Genomic DNA, 18,523 nt, shown 5'->3' with positions numbered 1-18,523 from the left:
GAGCTAACAGCAAGCCTTCTATTAAAACATTAGGAGTTATTACAATGTGAAGATGACCTTGAGGTCTACCAATAGCTGGGATATACAGTAAAGACTGTGCTAACAACACGGACAGCTGCATTTTAAAAATAGTATTTCCTAAAGGACACAGAAAGAGAGAAGATCCCCATGTCCAAATAAGGCCTATAAGCAGTTTTCATTGGATCTGAAGGAGGCCTACAGTGCTTCTTCATTCACTTTGTGGCACCCTATGGAGGAGAGCAGATCCGCTATTCCTGCGGGGGCGTATCCTGGGCATACACTCATTATCCTCCCAGCCTGCACCAGGCAAGAGCGGTTCGGATGAGACCACCACCCCCAGAACAATGTGGGAAACTGAGCTGCCAGAAATGGCCCACTGTCCACCTGATTCAGTCCAGGGGCACCATAGACCAGAAGCTGTCTACTCCCAACGTCATGGGAATCTCAGTGTCTTGCTCTTGAAAGCCATACCCAGTTCCAGCAATACCCAGAGCACCTTTAACTAAGAGAGCAGTCAGGCAGAACAACCCCTGGGATATACATTGCCACTTAGGGCACAAACTAAAGAAATAAATCTTGACATTTTCTTTGAAGGGAGCTGGTAAAGTCACCCAGGCTCTGAACCACACAGATAACAGGTTTTGCTGGCAGGCAAGCTGGTGCAGGGGGAATGAAGGAGGAAGGCTGAAAGCCTTTTCTGCTAGTCTTCAAGATAACCAAGATCATTTACAAGAGAGAGGAGGCACTTGCACTGAAGCAAAAACAAAATGTAAAAAAAAAAAAAAAATAAATAAAAATGCACATGACCAAAATCCTCAAGTGGCAGCACCCAGGTAACAGGCTTCTCTCCATCCCTGTTATCTAACCTTAATCTAAGCCTAGCCAAACCTTACAGCCAGCAGCACTCTAGCCAAACCATTGAGACCCACAGCTGGGAAGCAAATACTCTCCTCACCCAACCCCCACAGCTTTAAAGGGAGACAAAACCAGGGGAGGATATTCAGAAGAGAACCAGCACCCTTTCACATGGGGCTCTGCCGGGCTATTTAAATTAAGCTTTCGGGTAAGGTAAAACCAGATGGTTTCCCTGCCCCATTAACATTAGTTAAAAAATTGCGATTCATACATTTCTATTCAAAGACTAGTTGGGGGGGGGGGGGGGGGGGCGGGACGATCAAATTCTGCTTGTTAAAGCAGAACCAAACCAAAATAACTGACTGTCAGAAAGCAAGCAGTTTGCAGCATGGCAATTCTGCTTTCTTAGACTTCTTTTTAGCTACATTTAGGATTACTTGGAAATCTGCTTTTGGATTTTACACTGCATTCTTGCCTCATTTTCAAGATTAGTCCATTAAAGTGCCTTGGAGAGGGTGCGATCAGGCACCCCCCACTCAAATGCCCATCCTAAGAACCCACCAGCCAGAAGACTCCTCTCTGTAACAGGCTGGAAGTTAAGACGGTTTTGTCCAACAGGATAGAGCCATGGCGCACTGCCGGCGTCGGAACTGCTCAGTAAAAGCCTTACTATCCTTCCCTGTTTGTTGCAGGATTGTAGTAATAAGAGCTAATGTTTACAAAACGTAAGAGAAGTTATCCATTCCATGAACACCCACCAGCAGCCTTCAGTAAGGAGGAAGGCCCTGTTTCCATAAGTAACTGCACTCTTATCTCATAACAACAGTCACCCTCCCAAACACATCATACTCTCTCTGCTCGCAGGCACTCACTCATCTGCCAAGTTTTATGAAGCCCAAAAAGCCACCCATCTGCTGAGAGCGGCATCAGCGTGAACCGCGAGAAAGCCAGCCTGCCGTACCCCTCCCCACATCTGGAGGGAAAGCTCCAAACTCTGTGTACCCACTCTTCTAGGAAGAGGAATCCCACTCTTCTAGGAAGCGTGGGTCCCCCTAGTCCAAGAGATGATGGAGCATAAACTGTAGCTCAAACATAAACACAAATTTCTGATGAGCAAAGCATGAATCAGCATGTGCTGCCGAGCACCACGTGTGCTCCTGAGATGCTCAATACCAGCTGTAGTCTGGTATAGAGCCAGACTGACCCTGTAAGGACACGTTTTCTGCCACATACAGAATTATTTCTGTTGGAAGAAAGTAGAAGCTATTCTCACCAACAGTTAGTTTCTTTTACTACCAAAATTACACTGATAGTAGAACTGTATGACAAGGTTTGATTAGAGCTCATTCCTATCTTGTGGAATGTGCAGCAGTTCATTGTATTTACAAAAAAAATAATCTAACATGTTATACGCTTTTCAGAATAAAAGGTCTGTCTTACGTAAATTGATTAGCCTGTATGCCAAACTCCTCCATCCTCCGCTTCTTCCCCCAGATGAAGACCCTTCTGTTTGCCCAGCAGCAGCTTCTGCTCTGCTGGGGTACAGGCCGCCAAGTTCACAGACCGGTTTCTTTAAACTGCATGTTAATATCTTTAAGGAAGTAGTTCAGTTTCTGGAGTTGCTAAGCGATAGCGAGCCATAACAGCACGAGAGAAGCCCACTTCTATTTTAGCATATAACACGACAACGTTCAGTTCTGTCTGTGATCACTTGCTCTAACATCCACAGCATTTCTCTAATGCAGAGGCACCGGCTGAGAAGCAATTCTGATGGTTTTGATGCTGTTAAGGATTAATTTCTGAAGTTACTTGCCAGTCTTGTTCTCCTTATCACAAGATGTCTAAGAACTACCAGTCCTTCTCAATAGCACCCAAACACCCTCTAGAGCATCGCTAGGTTATTTAGAATATACGCACCATTTTACAACACCTGATCTAATACAGCATAACAGGCAGACTCGAGCTTAGGACAGGCTTAGAGTTCACACTGCATCTCTGACTAATGCATTTAAACAGATTACATCTTGCGGAAACCTGCAGGATTTCCAGAAAGAGCAAACCGTTTCCTTTATTAATATTCAAATATTTTTTTAGGTGAATGCTACCATCTTTATTATCCATGCAGAACTGTGAGTGAATCAACCATCCACATGATTTAGGACAGTGAGTATCCACATCTAAGGACCAAGGGTCACTTTCTGAGACTTCACAGAAGTAAAAATATCTCCTTGTGCTGTCTATCAGCTGTGCCTGCAAAGCACAGACATGAACCTTTGGAGTTGAGGATTCCTCTTCCTCGTTTCCTTCCCACTTAACATGTATACGCAGGCAGCAGTGTTGCAAAAGGAGTGAGAGTAGGCTGTTGTCTTACTTTCTAATCCAACATAAACAGCAAGGATCGGGAACGTCTGCAAAAACTGGATTAACCAGCTACTGACTGCTGCCTCAATGATTAGAGCAGCATCTTCATTCTATACAGAAAGGCAGATGTATTTCCACGTTTCACTGGCATGTTTGCCAGACACACTAAAGTACTCCTTAAAATACACTGAAGAAATTCAGCCTAAATAGATCAGTTGCACAAGTCCACCAACCAGCACACTTGTGGACAAAAGAAGTCAAATTAATTGATTTAAAGACAACGTAGGGGATTTTGAGAGAATGTTTAGCCAATGTCTAAGATGACACTTTAATCCTCCTCACAGTTAATTCTTTGAAGGTAGGAAGCCAGTAAAATTTGTGATGCGGTTCTTACACAGAAAACATCTCCAAAGGCATGCTAATCACTGAACTATTTTGCAAATTGCTCCTAATCTCCAGTTGTTTGCCTCTGCGCTCTTCCTGCGGAGACAATAAAATCATACAGCTCATCGTAATGTAGTGCTTGCTCCCAACGAAAGAGTATGTAAGAAAAGAATGATCCTCATTTGTTTTATGTAGACAGATCTGCAGTAGGGAACCATTATCTAAATACTACTTCCCCCACACACACACCCCCCGAGCTTTTGCTATTATATTTTAGGGTAACTTCCATTCTACATTTTTGTCTTTAATTGTAAAAAAGCAGACTATTTTTAGCTGCTGTTTCCATTTTAGGAAGATTTAGAGACAATTTCCCCCTGCCAGACACACTGCATTTTTAATCAGTGCTTGCTGAAGCACTAAGGGAAGGAGCCCAGAAACATCCCCTTCATCTTTCTTGTACGGAAAGACGGTAGCAGAACAACTACCATGCTGCAAACTCATTCCCAACGTCCCAAAGCCCTGAGAAAACTCTTGTTATCACGACCGTTAGCAAGATTTATTTAGGGGATTACCTTTGTTTAGTTCTTCCAGCATCCCAGTGACCTGAACGGGGGACTGGAAACAAAATCCAGGGGAAGAAACTCAAAAGACTTCAGTGACAAGTGAAAGATAATGTTTGCAGCAAGCACGCTTTCTTCACTATTAAAATTTGCACTTTTATCAGGGAAGTATACAATTGTGCACAGTCTCACATCTAAGACATCTGTGTATTTTCTGCACTAGCTTGTACAAAGCCAGCAATACACCACCAAGTCTTGATTTTTATTTTATGCTGTAAATCAGGTGAAGTACAACTTTTTAGAAGTGTGAGGAAAAAAAGGACTGCATGAGCACCGTTTAAGACAACAAACTTTTGCAGTCTCTTATTAAATAACTACGGCAGAGAGCAGAGGAGATATAACAAAGGGGGAATTAGCTTCCATTAAGAAATAACCAGATCCAAAACACCCTTTTCTTGTTGCTTGGATTTATTTTTACGTCACATCACAAGAGTTCTAACACAAAAGCATGTGACAAATAGCAAACCCATTATCAGGAGACAGTCTCTTTCCTGGTTTCCAAAATAATCATTCCTCTCTCAGGCCTCCTCCCCACTTTCGTGTTGTTCAGCCTTCCAAAAAACACCTTACAGGCAGGACACACTCCTCTCCACAAATTTAGCCTCAACATTACTGAGTCTCCTTATCACTCAGGGTGCCAACTGCCCCACGGACGCTTGGAAATCTCTACACTAGATGCCAGGACACTGACAAGTGACTCTGTACACTCTGATATTTTCAGCTGTCCCTACAGGGCGAGATGCTCAAAATTTCCCAGATCCACCTGAAAATATTTTGAAGATAAAAAACTAAGATTAGTTAATTCTAAAAAAAGCAAGTTAGTACTAGGTTGGAAAACATTAATAAAATGAAACACACTGCAACTAACTCATAATTAGATCATCTCCAGGCTATTCGCAGTCAAACCTATCTAGAGAACTTCCCCAGGTTATAAAAACCCAAGCTCTGATTATTCAGACCTGGATCAACATTTGGAAGGAAGTTTCCACTACATACTGCTCCCACTAGCAGTCCACTTAGCGCATATACAGACAAACACATGTATCTATTAGAAGGACTTTCTTGAAAGCCTCAGCTTTGATAATCATCTCTAGGTATACCGTTATAACATCTTTTTGAATGCAATGCCGTATGCTGTAACATTTGCTTCTGAAACACGCTCCTTCATTACTGGCAAACCCACCATGGGCTCCCTCAACTTGCGATTGGTAAACCTACTCATAAAAGGTCACACGCCTCTTCCCAAAAAAGACTAGAAAATGACAAACCTTCCCTTCTGCCTGTGACCTTTTGTACAGCGTACCTTGTGAGTTCATTATGCAAACACGCTAGAGATAAGGAATGCAGGGAACAACCAGAGTCAGGGACCTCACTGCTGCTCTTGGAACAGACAATAACACCAGTGAAGTCTCCAATCTTCTGCCACCAACAGCAACTATTTCAAATTGCTTATTATACCACTTATTTTTACCAATCAAATTGGCGTTTGGCATCTCATGGGTCATTTTCCATTGACTGGTACCTATTCCGGCTTTACAGGAGCTGGAGAATAGGATGAAAGCCGAGGTCTCCACAACAAGCACGGTCTACATGCTTCTGCTAAGGGGATGGAGACAGAAATGGTTCACCTCGACCTGCAAGCAAGATCACGCATCAGAATTCACACTGTATTTAAATACATGACTTCACACCCAAAGGCCTTCCCGTCAAGTTATCTACTAACTCGGAAACAAACCACAGCAGTTTAAACTGAGCTCTTCCCATTTTGCAAGTGCTTTGAAATCACAGGCCCTTAGACATATTCCACCTTTGCAAGTGTCTTTAAAAAGTAATAGCTGATATGAAGCTATTATAAGGAGAGAAATCAGAATAACTGGTTTGGCAAAAGGAGGTGCACCCTTCATTAACCAGACAGTTGAGAAATAAAATTTCTCATACTTTGATTTTCAGCTTTTAACATGAGAACAATACTATGAGTTTGAGAGTTCACTAGTTGGACAATATGGTACCTGCAGAGTAACTGTGACAATAGCATGGGAAGAAGGGAGGCCAGAATGGATGCTGGTATGCTTAAGCACTGATCTCAAAGGCAGAACGGGCAGACAGTCATTTACAGACTGGGTGGTCTGGAGAGATTAAGGCAAATAAGCAGAGCAACAAAACCAGAACTGTTGTGCGGGTTTTTTCAGCTTTAGCAGGGTTAAGTGCGTGAGTCTGGAACACATTCATTTCTGGAACACGATCCTCCGCTGGTGACTGAATGTCTCCTTTGTCAGTTGCCCTGAGTCACAGGCACACAGGGGCTCACTCCGGCCTCACTGCTTCTCCGAGGACACATGGTGCATTGCGTGGAGCACACCAAATTCCAGAAGTACCAGTGGATGCCCACGGTTCTCCTGGGCAGGGAGGTCGGGGGATACTTAGCAGGACAGCTGGAGAGACGTGCTGACAGGTTTTGTGTTCATTGCTCAAGCTTTGTGAGTAAGCTAAAAGCAACCTACTTCATGAAGTACACCAAGACCTCCACTGAAGCAGAAAAAACAAAAAAAAAAAAACCCTAAATGCATTCTCCACTCATCTGGTAAATACACTGAAAATGTGCCCAAGCAGTTTTCCCTTCATTACTGCAGCAGTTAAAGATCTTTTAAGTATACAAAAATGTGCTGTTAGCACCACTGAAAGTTATAAAGGAGGCTTATTCAAGCATCGTTAAGCTTTTAAAACATCATTGGATACTTTGTACGTGGGTCTCTTCTAAACAGAAGATCTGAAAGATAATTATACTGATATCAGAACAGCAGACACTGCCACATATGCAATGCTTGGGCTGCTATACCACTTTAGCCTCCTTTTCCGTTCACCTTACTGCCCATGAAAACTTATCCAAAGAAAGGCTGTAAAATGGAAAAATGGAAGGTATCATTCCCGCAGCACCTCTGGGCTGAAGCCAGCACACCCAAGATGAGTGACTACTTTTCTCAGAGATTCCCTTTGGTGCTGCTGTTACACAACAAAAAGTTTAGCATTTGCTTCCACTATTACAACGCTTAAATTCAGGTACCCCAAGCTTCAGGGCTTTTACTTTCATGATATCCCCATGCAACAAAAATAACCTTGTAGCTGTTCTGCTACTTTAGTTGAGTCAAGGTGTAAAGAGCAGCTAAACAGCATGCCTTGCATCAGAAAAGGCTCTGTCTGAGGCTTTGACTACTTTTGGCTCCAGGAGTTTCCGGAGCCTATCTTTAGTAACCCTCCGGGAAATGCTCATCCAAATACTTGCTCAGCACCACACACATACACACACACCCCCAAAACATGAGCCCATTTAAACTCTTTGTGTCCACAACATTATCTGGCAAGGAGTCGGACATGTCCGTCCATCGCTGTGCGGGAGAGGGGAGTCTACGAGCCGCTGCCCACTCCTTGGGATTCCAGTTACTGCCACATTGCATCTCCCACACAGATGGGGTGGAAAGAAATCCTTGCTTCTGGCTTCCAGGCTACCTACAGATTCAAGCAGGTATGTTTACACTACTACCTAATTTAAGTTGTCACAAGCTGTCAGGTTTCCTCCCTCAGCTCTTTCTTGTAAACAGAAGCCAGGTTACAATCCACAGGTTGAGAACACTCTTCCCCTCTGTAATAACACGTGGGAGATGTTTTAGAAAACCTTAACCATAAAATAACAAATGCCAAAAATGTGCCTTTCCTCTGCAAGAAAAATTATACAGCAATAGACTTTATCTCAATAGGTTCCTCCATGATATCCAAGATGCCATACTAAGATTTTCAAGCATTAAAGTGACAGAACTACTGATTTTTACATTCCTTCATATGAGGCATCATCTCTGCCAAAGACAAAGTATCCAAACATCCCCAAAAGCTGATCACTTTGGCTTCTAATGCTGCTGGCAACAATCGATAAATACCAACAACACACTTCGTACTTTCTTCAGGATTTAAACAGCCTATAGAATAAAAGAACAGGGCAGCAACCATCTCAACAGATGACAAATGACAATACCACTGGCTAGCAGCAGCAGAATGCACATCTGCTAGTGTCAGTGCCAAACCATACCTACCAGATCCGCTCACCAAATGCATTTCTGCCATCGCTTGTGGTCTGTGTTTCTACAGTGGAGCCTGATCAGGCTGGTGTTAAGCCAGCACTCCTCAAAAAACACTTCTAGCTGCTCCTACTTACTACACAGCAATATTCAGTGACAATTTTGGGGACAAAGACTACAGTAAACAGTTCCATAGACAAAAATTAATCTGATTATGGATGCCAGTGTTTTTCCATACAGTAAATGGCTGGGAGTGTGATACGCCGATCAAAATTAACATTTGGATATGATGTGTTGTCCACTACATCCCACTCCTGGCCCTCAACTATGTTAGAGGTCCTTGTTCACACTGCAACATTCACGATGGCTGCATTCCAGTCTGAGGGTAAAAAGGTTGCCTGTAAGCGGTTTATGCAGTATGTGAAACGCTTTGTTTATCCAAAAATATTTTAGCTCCAAGAAACATTAAAGCAAGGCATAGATTTCAGCATTTGCACAGATACTGCCAGAAACTTTCTTCCTTAAGGCTTTACAGCTATAAAAAGACTATTTTGCTAAAGCAAAACTACAAACAAAAAGCAAAGTGTAATGCTCTTAATAATATGCTAAAAAGGGTTGTTATAGCAAGGGTGATAACAAGCAGAGGACAAAGCAGGGGGTGCCATTTCGCTCTTGCTCACTTTGTTCAGAGCTGGTTAATCAGTAGGAAAAACTTCACATTGCAGCAGGGTAAACCAAAACTTACGGGGTCTTCCCCAGTAAGCGGGCTCTGGAAAAGCACTATAAAAGAGAAGGGACTTTCCCTGCAGCCTGGTCCGCAATTTAACCTGACGTAGTGAAATCCAGCTAGCCAGCAGATCATCTACTTCACTTAAGTCTTACAATAATCATACCCACCTTAAAAATAAAACTGCCCAAAGCACATTAGTTAGGCTGTTGTTTAAGACAAGAAGAATTAATCACATCAGTCACCAGAGGCAAAAGCGTTAACAGTTGACAGGGGAGATTTTCAAACAACACTCACTATTCAGCACAACTCAATTATCCCAGGGGTAGAGAACTGGAAGACACAAGTATTAAGAATGTCACCATTCAAAAGCAGCAAAGAAGCATCTCCTTTTCCAGATCAAAGCTCTTCTCATTTAAAGACATGCTCTAGACATGCTCATATTTGATTACTGATCCCTGTTTTACTAGAGCAGCAAAGGCTAAATCAGATGTGTTGTACTCTCTTGCTAAGGCCAGAATAGCTAGCTAGGAAGGGAAAAAAAAAAAAAAAGAAAAAAAAAAGAGGGCTCAGGGAACAGTTATCTCCAGTCCCACTACACTAATTCTGTAGTAGTTATTGATTAGGGCATTTTTCTGTACTGTCTCTTTATTTAGCTCTGCAGGCTCCCCATCCTGTATGTCCAGGTGCATGCTTTTCTTGGCTTGTGGTTTCATTGTTTGCCCCTGCCAGGGAATTCCCAACCACAAGCTGGTTCTGCACCAGCTCCTCACTTCCATAAGCTGCCTAATTAATCAATGGACTCATTCTAAACCACACTAAAAAAATGTAGAATTAACCAAATATAAACAGAAAGAAAAAAAAAATTAAGTTTTTAAAACAGTGATCTGGCAGATAAGGAAATTCCTGCTCTGTTAACTGCACTATATGCAGGTTTACACCAAGGTAATATAATACTACATATTTCCGTATTTTTATGTTAAAAAACATTAGGAGATCCAATACAGCACTGGAACAATGAAAACATCAAGTTTTAACATTACCAAAAATGTATGTGCAGAAAAATAAGCCCTACTGCTTGATAAGCCATCGGTACTCAAAAACGCATGCACCTTCACATAGGTCTTACTCACACTGCCTTGCAAGCTGGAATGTGCGTGGTGTGGTCAGAGACCTCAGACAAACAGGAACTCCAAGCAAAACCCAGACAATCCAATATACCAAAAAAACACCAAAGAAATTAAGTCGGAATAAACTTTGGTCAACTTGGTGCTTACCCTTCATGAGGTTAACTTCAGACCTACGAGACCATTTTTCAAGACTAATCTTGTGCAACACCGAAATATAAGAATACCAGACGAGGCCCAAGAGTTTAACCAAAAGCTTGCAAGTTTATTCTGGGTCCCTGATGAGACCCCTGGCAGCACCCTGCAAAAATAAACACACAGCTTTTATGTGAAAACACAGATAATTTCAGTCTTGCTCTAAAGCTGTAAGACCAAGAGCACATCACAGACACCACGTGACAGTAAAACCAAACAGACTTCATTTTCCAGGGTTTTTTTTCCCCTCCTTACACCAGGGATAAAAGTAGTTAACACCAGGCATATTAAGTGCCAAAATTAGCTGGTTTGCTTAAATGCAACAAAGAAAATAATCTGCCTTACTGACGTCTAAAGAACATGGTTAAAGTTACATAAGCACTCTGTATAAAATTGTAATAGAACTTTGATTGAACTTTAGCTGAACTCCTGAAACCAAAACTTAATTGGGCCTTCTGCACCTGGACTAGATGTAGAAACAATTAACCGAAACTTAGATCAAAGAAATTGAATTGTTGAAGGATTACCATATCGAGAGCTTACTGAAGGCGAACAAGGCCCACGGAGGGAGTGCACTCCCAGTCTCTGATCTAAGTATAGGACAACAAGATGTATCATCTGTGGAATGGAGTCGAGATAACAGTGTGTCCAAGAAGAGCCTTAGGAGATTATAATACTAAAATGTACATCCTCTTGTAAATAATGAGCACGCTAATTAAAGGGATTTCCCAAAATGTTTAAAACACTAACTTGAATGCGTATGTATGATGAGGGATGCTAAAGGAACTGTAGCTCGCCAATCAGCTGTATCTTATCACTATAAATCTGGGACTGTCAGAAATATGTGGTTTGCTGGGTATTTAACAACAGCCAGCACCTGATTCTGCAGAACTGAAATAAAGACAAATATAAAGACAAATATCTCAACTCTGTGTCTTGATTGGTTTTTGCATATCGAGTGAAGAACCCTTATTTACGGACAACAGTAGTTGCTGAGGTACAAACAACAAAAGCAGCAAGTCACACAAGATTGTCAAGTCTTAAGAAAAAAAAAAAAAAAGTAAAAGAACAACCGTACTCCACCTTTGAAAGCACAGGAGAGGCAGAAAGGTAGGCTTCTCATATACCAAAAGGATCAAACAGCACCTCCAGGTTTCGCAAGACCCCTGTAATCTTTAAAAATGAGATCTCTTTCTTTCTCCAAAGACACACAGCTTTACAAGCCCGCTGGGAGAGAAAGCCTAATTCTGATCCACATGTAAGTAGGCGTGCAAACAGCACCTGTACTGTACCGAGTTTCAAGGGTGTCAAACTACAAGCCATAGAGATTTTATTCTTTGCTGCCAGTCAGTACAAAGAGCAATAGGCAAAGTTGCCTTGCACCGTTGAATTTACATGTCAATACTAAAGTAGACAAAGAGGTTGGAATATAAAAGGAACCTTCAGTCTTCCTGTCCACTCAGATTCTTCTCCAAACACTTGTAAAATGACACAGCTATCCCGGTTAGTCCGATTAAGTCACCGGCCTCCTTGACGGGCCAATCAAGCATTCCTCGTACCCTATCAGTGATTTAAATTAGTGGCATAACAGTTCATCACTGCCTCACCGAGAGACCTTTCCAAGTCACTGCAGAAGGCGGCGGCATAGAAAATAAATCTATTCCCTTCATTTTCAGAGATTTACAAGGGTTATGCTCACATCAGAGAAATTATAACAGCCTTTTGCCTTCTTCAACCCCGCCCCCGGCTTTTTTTTTTTTTCCCATTTGGGGTCTGAATTAATTACAGCCCAGAGAGCAGATGACCATTAGCTCAGTCTCAGTCCCCCAATGAACTGTCTGCACCTCTCTGACCTAGACGGACTTCACTGACCAGAAGAAAGCCTCTCAGCACTGTGCGAACACCAGTGCAACAGTAATGAAAGCTGAAACTTGTCGTGCTATCTCGTTTCCCATTCCTCTGCATAATACATTTTATTTTTAGGCTATAATATCTGACGCAGGAGGGAAAGAAAGGATGGTGACGGGCACAACAGCTGAAAACAACCTCTGAAACACCAAGAACGAGACATTTCCATTTCACATTTAGTTACATTAGCTACACCTTCAACTCACATTCAGCATTTCTGGAGTCACAATAGCAAGATTTATACTATCACGCTGATGTCACCTTCACATGCAGTTTCCCCGCAGTCACAAGCTGCTTACAAAGAGCTTGTCACCATCCTTGTGAACGAGATCCAATGCTTTTTTGCCTCTTGCTTAATAGGGAAACAATATGATTGAACAAGCTGGGTCAGGGATGGAAGAAGATGACATGGGAGATTGAGCAGGTGACTCCTCAGTGGTGGTTCTGTAAGAAAATCTCAGGTTTGAGAATTCAGAAGTTAGTGAAGCTCTTTTATATCTACACTTTATTAGAGCCAAAGGCAGTAACAAAATGTAGCTCTGGGGAGAATCCAAAGGTCAGAATGAGAAAGGTACAGAAGCAGGCAACACAGAACAGATCTCCATTTTAAGCTCACACGACATTTATGTACACGGACAAAGTGATCCTCCAGCAGTGACCTGCTCCCTTCTCACACACAATGCTTCCCTATGCTTAAGGGACTTTCTTCTCAGAGCACTGCAAATATTCATAACAGTAACAAAGCTACATAGCAAGACTTGGGCAGCAAGTTCTGCATAAGGGCAAAAAGCAAAGCTAAGGAAAAAGAAGAAAATTGGCCAATATCAAGCACACCTTTTCATGAAGGAACTTCTCTTGATAGAGAGCTAATTTTCACCTTGGACAGCCAGGGACGAAGGGATGCACACTCAGAAGTAGAATCAGAGCCTTTGACAGCCTGAAGCTCTGATGTAGTTGCTTCCTCTCCTCTTCCACAGTGAGACTTTTTCAAACTTACCAAGCACACCTCAGAAACCTCTCAATACCCACTTAAATCAGGCATTAAGTGGAGCTGAAGTGAGACAGCGTATCTGCTATTACACTAAAATTGTCTTACATGTTCCTTTTTGCTAATTCTGTTGGTGCCATAGTTATCAGTGAGAAGTAGGAGGAAGCTGGAAGGCAGATCTGATCATCAGAGCAGCATGATACAGGTAATGGCACAGTAATTCAATACATACTTGCCCTCTGGGAATATTAAATTCCACGGCTGGGTCTGCAGAGGAGCTTGGTGATGCGACAGAGGTGCGGCTTGCTCCTAGGTTTAACAAACCTTGCCTGTTTCTTGGGTCTCCGGAGGCCAAGCAAGCAGAGGCTCTGCCATCAGCGTGCTGGAAGTGGTTTATTCCCTCGTGGCGGTAAAACACAGCAGTTCAGCAGCAACCGGACCTCAAACTCCCAGCGAGGCTTCATCTGCCACACACACACACCAAATTCATCAGAAACTTTTTTTTCTCCTGAGACACTGCCTTGAGCCTCCTGGAAGGAGGGATTCATTTATTCTTTTATTGCAGTGGCAACAGACCTGCACATATGCACTGAGGGCATGGAATTCAAGCTGGATTTGCACTTCACTAATTCACTGCAAGTAAAAAGCAAAGTTAAAGATGATATGGGTGCTTTAATCAGTCTACAAAGCAGTGTGTAAGAGTGGCTGATGGGCAACAATTACTGTGTGTTAAAAACCAATACACCCCTAGTCTGATGCAAATGATACTTAAATCTCAGTAAGAGTGCTCTTTAAGTGAGCTTAGCACACACATTAACAAGTGGCAGATGACTTGCTAGGGGCCGGGGGGGGGGAGTTGAGGGGTCATCTCTGTTGAAAGGCAGCACAACGTGTCCATGAGTAAAGTAACTCAAGTTGGCTTGCAACAAAGTAAGTAGAGGTGAGCCCTAAGGAAGAAAAAGGAAAAAAAAAAAAAAAGTTTGCAACTTCTAGCCACAAAAGTTATTGTGACTTTCAAAGGTTCACACGGTTCGCAGCAGAAATGTGTTTCACAAAGTTTTCTACCCTCTGTCTTGACCTAAACCAATCAACTTGGAAAAGGAATTTTCTGGACCACACCCCTTCCAGGCTACAGTAATTACTTTTAATCTGGTTTCTTCTGGGCATTGAAAAGCATTTGTGCATTGCTGCAATATCCCTCCTATGCAGTTAAATAAATGGTAAGAGACGGTTACCCGAAGGAGACGATGATTGGTACTCATTCATTCCTTCTAAAAAAAAAAAAAAAAAAGAAAGATATACTTGCAGAGTTTGATTTTGAGAAGGCTCTGTTTGGTATACCTCTGCCTTGAAGGCAGAGCAAAGCCCTTAAGGATAAGCAAATCTGGGCGAGCACCACAAAAGCAACTGAGAAGCACTTTAAGCCTCCTGTAGCTATTTCGCACCTGGCAAAGCCTCAGCTACCCCGCAGCAGGCCACCTTTCCCAGAAGCAACAGTTCAATACAGCAAATTGCGACCAATGCAACTACCGAACACACACTTCAAGTTTAAATATACGCAGATTCTGATTTAACTTCGACCACTTCTAAAGAGGAGCCACATGAGAAAAGCTCCGACAGTCCTTCCGCTGCACAAACTAGGCTGGGGAAGGCACAGCCAGCTCTTCTGGATGGAGGAACTGCCATGTCACAGTCTCACCATCACCAACGCTATTTTAAAAGCCTCACGCCCCAAAACCTGAAGTGTGACCAGCCCAGTTTTAACCTGCATGAGCAACTCACTCTTCCCGGTGTCTCATCTGTTAGTCCTCAGCAGCTCATTTTCACTATGCAACCCCAATGCTTTTACAATTCGTTTTGAAGAGTTTTACTGCGGGTTTCGTATTTCAGCACAAGCGTTCATTTCTCCTTCTGACAGTTTCTGTGGTAAACTCTGATATTGCATCCAGTTACCAAATCGTGGTTTCTGAAAGACAAGCAAGTTCCCTGAAGAAACCAAAGTACTGGATTGGTGAGGGAGGGGGGAATTCCCTGCTGTGGTCTGCTCCTGCTAAAAGTACTAATAACTGGGAGTCTGAAAGCTGTGTCTGCACAGACATGGGGGATTAATAGCCTCTTCCAAATAATTTTGTCAACGAGGACAACGTTACTGGCTTTTGCACTACTTCCCTTTTTGAGAGGCCATCTCCTATACTGCATCTGTTACTCAAGTTTTCCGTTAGCTTTATAAACGCCAAACAGCCTCTTCCAGTTTTAACAGTTAATCAAATGATTTATGGAAGGTGCAAACCCACTAAATTGGCAGGAAAAACTGAGCTCCAGCAATGTATTTGCAAATTTGACCTGAACAAAACAACGTACTTTCTCTAAAAAATAATGGAAAAGAAGGAGGAAACTTGAGCTACATCTTCCTCAAAAGGGAGAAGTGCTGCTGGGGCTGCAAGAGAAATCTTGTCCTTGGGAGCAAGGAGTCGCTATCGGTAGAAAGGACCTTGCCCCACATGGACAGAAGACCCCCACGATGCCTTATTCAGAAGGGATAACAGTAACATAACACCAAAAAGAGTACTGGTGCCATAAAAATATCGAAACCGTGACATTAAACAAACCCATTTGAAAGCAGCTGTTTCTGCCCATTTCTGTTCAGCAGCCCTGAAGCCTTGCTTTAGAGGACTTGTTTTTGGAGTTGCCCGCTTTCAGTTCCCAACATAAGCAAGAAATGTATGTGCCTGCAGCACCCAGGTCCTTAGAAATATCAGTAGTACAACATACTCCACTTTTCAGCAAAAAAAAAACCCAAACTTTATTCTGCAGATTTGACAAGCCAGTTGGCCTCGGATCTAGCAAAAGCCTGGTGTTTGGATCCACCTCCCCCGTAACCACAGGCCCTAAAAACTAGACACACCTCAGGATCAGGAATCTGTTCCACCCCTCTAAAAGCCATTTGCAAAGTCTTGGGGCTAGCCAAGTAACTGCTAATTCCCCTTAATTGCTGGAATGGGACCGTTCCCTCCGCAAGGAGGGAGGGGAGGCAGCCAGGAATTACAGCTAGCTCTCCCTTCCCTACCCTGCCCTCAGGGGACGCTTATCCCTGGCTCCAGCCTCATCCACGCTGGGAAAAGCAGATCTCCTCGAAACCCATACATTGTGATGCTGGTTGTACTTCTGGATGATCTCTTGCAGAGCAAGCATGACATGGTGACACGTATGACCTGGGTGGGAGCATAACTGGGATGCCTTCACTTGCGAGTTTTATTTTGGCTCATCGCAGACAGCTTGGTGAAAATCCAAACGTGCACACTTGCAACATGCAGGACGAGGATCCTCCTTCCTTTCCCTTGCAGCTCTGCATGTTGTTTTTCAGTTGTTAAAGGGGCAGTAACTGTGGCAAAGCATCCTCCCGTGCCCCCCCGCCCCGCAACCCTGCGGTCGAAGGGGTGTTTGCTGAACAGTCTGACGGGGGGGAAGGGTGAGAAACAACCTGGATAGCACAACTAAAGGGTTTACTGTAATAGGCTTAACTGCTGAGCTGGGAGCTGCAAAAGGGATAGCTGAAGTCCCAAAAGCACCAGCAGGTTCTGCGCTCATCAGATATAGCCATGGGGCTTTCTATGTAGGATTAAAGATGGATTGACACACGTTGCAAAAGCAGTTCCATTAAGGAAAAAAAAAAATCAACACAGACCCTAAATTTCTGATGCTGACCTTTACCAAGCCAGGCTTTGTTTCCTGCTTTAGCACATTCAAAAACCAGCCCTCGGTTTACGCTTGATCAGCCGCGCCTATTACCGGTTGTTACAAACAATCTACAACAACATTTTCATCCCCTCCCTGAAATTTCTAGGAAATTAATTGCATGTGAGCATGAAAAGAGAATCTGAGCTTGACAACACTTGCCAGAACAATTTTCCTACATTTTCAGTATATAAACACCACACACAAACCTGGTGACTGATCTAGCAAAGGCAACTGTTTAAATATCAAGCTTCCTTCCCCTTCTCACCTTATCAGAAGCCCCAAATACCGCACAAGGTCACCGGCAGCACAGCAGGACTCAGTGGTACCGACGCCATGTGCTCCCCAGGTGAGGTCAAAACACGCCCTTTCTAAGCAGGACCCAAGTTACTCTCCTTCCACAGCAGATGCTCCCCCGTGACTCGGTGCTGGGGTTCAATTTCCCACCCCGCCGTGCACTCAGCTGGGGGCCCCTTGCGTCCCACTGCTGCCCTGGCTCTTTCTAATAACAAGTAGCTGGAGAGATCTGGTTTCTGTTTCCTTCCCTCACCCTTCAGGTAACAGCCACCTCTCAAGGACATCTATGAGCCCGGGGAAGATGGTGGCAGTAGAGGTCTCACAGGACATGACAAGGGTGGGAATGGATGCGAGGAGGTGGAAGACATGGAGGAACGGCAAGATGACCAGCTCTAAGAGGTGATTTGAAAGTATATAATTTTAGCTGCATTTCTGAGCCTTGTACAAACCTCCACTCACTTTGATGACAACTGGTAGGTTTAATTTGGGAATACTTGCAAAGTCATGCTGAGAATACTTCTATTAAATGCTGTGCTTAATACAGAGTCACTTTACTGCACGTATACTGCATCCCAACACTTACACATGAGGAATAAGTTAAGTATGCAGCTTTGTAAGTACCTAGGAAAGTCTCCAGATAAGGGAATAGCTCTCCTCCCTGCCGAGTTAACTTTAACGCTTGTCGAAGCCAGTGGAGGACCAGTGCTGCCCTCACCCTGTGAATGTAAATCATAGCAATAAAAATACCAATTAGAAAAAGAAAGGTACTTCGTTCAAGACAATCTAACATGCCCTGTACAAGACAATCTGTCTTCTAAGGGGCTGACTTGAGATCTTCACTTAAACAAACAAACAAAAAAGTACAGCACAAATAAAATATGTGGGTTATTATTAAGCATACAGCAAGTCACTTCACATAAATGACCACAGAGTATTTCACCTCTGTTTTATGAAAATGTTTTTAAAGCAGTCCTTGAAAGGAACAAATCCTCAAATTCAGAAGAGGACAATAATGCCTCCAGAGAAGCCAATATAGAGACCGTTCTCGTTAAGATACTGATGCTACTACCTCATTTTTAAGGTTATAAACACAGAAAGATCAGCATGTTCAGCTCTTCAAATGCTTCACTTTGCAGTGTCTGTGGAAAGAAATGGACTTTTTCTTCCTTCTAGCTGAAGTTTGTGTTGCCTTTTTAGTGACTACCAACATTAAGAACAAAGACAAAAGGATGCAAGAA

The 18,523-nt window shown here is 43.0% G+C and overlaps 1 protein-coding gene across 29 annotated transcripts in view; it reads right to left on the bottom strand.

Annotated features, from left to right (window-relative positions):
- Positions 1-18,523, bottom strand: part of SGMS1 (sphingomyelin synthase 1) — a 103,540-nt gene that overhangs the window by 74,583 nt on the left and 10,434 nt on the right. For 7 of the 29 annotated variants that reach the window (XR_012587473.1, XM_074590599.1, XM_074590588.1 and 4 more), the window contains exons 1-2: positions 13,830-13,881; positions 13,486-13,717 (exon numbers count right to left, since the gene is read on the bottom strand). The exons of 5 other annotated variants lie outside the window; for them this stretch is intronic. The gene's annotated coding sequence lies outside the window, so the exon portion shown is untranslated. Of the gene's footprint in view, positions 1-1,437; positions 1,852-2,316; positions 2,335-5,712; positions 5,876-9,205; positions 9,369-10,312; positions 10,464-11,440; positions 12,420-13,485; positions 13,718-13,829; positions 13,882-17,256; positions 17,341-17,906; positions 18,002-18,523 lie in introns of those variants that run through there. 17 more of the 29 variants (XR_012587474.1, XM_074590609.1, XM_074590606.1 and 14 more) reach the window with 10 other exon arrangements.

The sequence above is a fragment of the Larus michahellis genome, chromosome 6, assembly GCF_964199755.1.
Source record: "Larus michahellis chromosome 6, bLarMic1.1, whole genome shotgun sequence".
Classification (NCBI taxonomy): Eukaryota; Metazoa; Chordata; class Aves; order Charadriiformes; family Laridae; genus Larus; species Larus michahellis.
The sequence above is the reverse complement of the archived record's forward strand: the minus strand, read 5'-3'. Positions and strand labels throughout refer to the sequence as shown.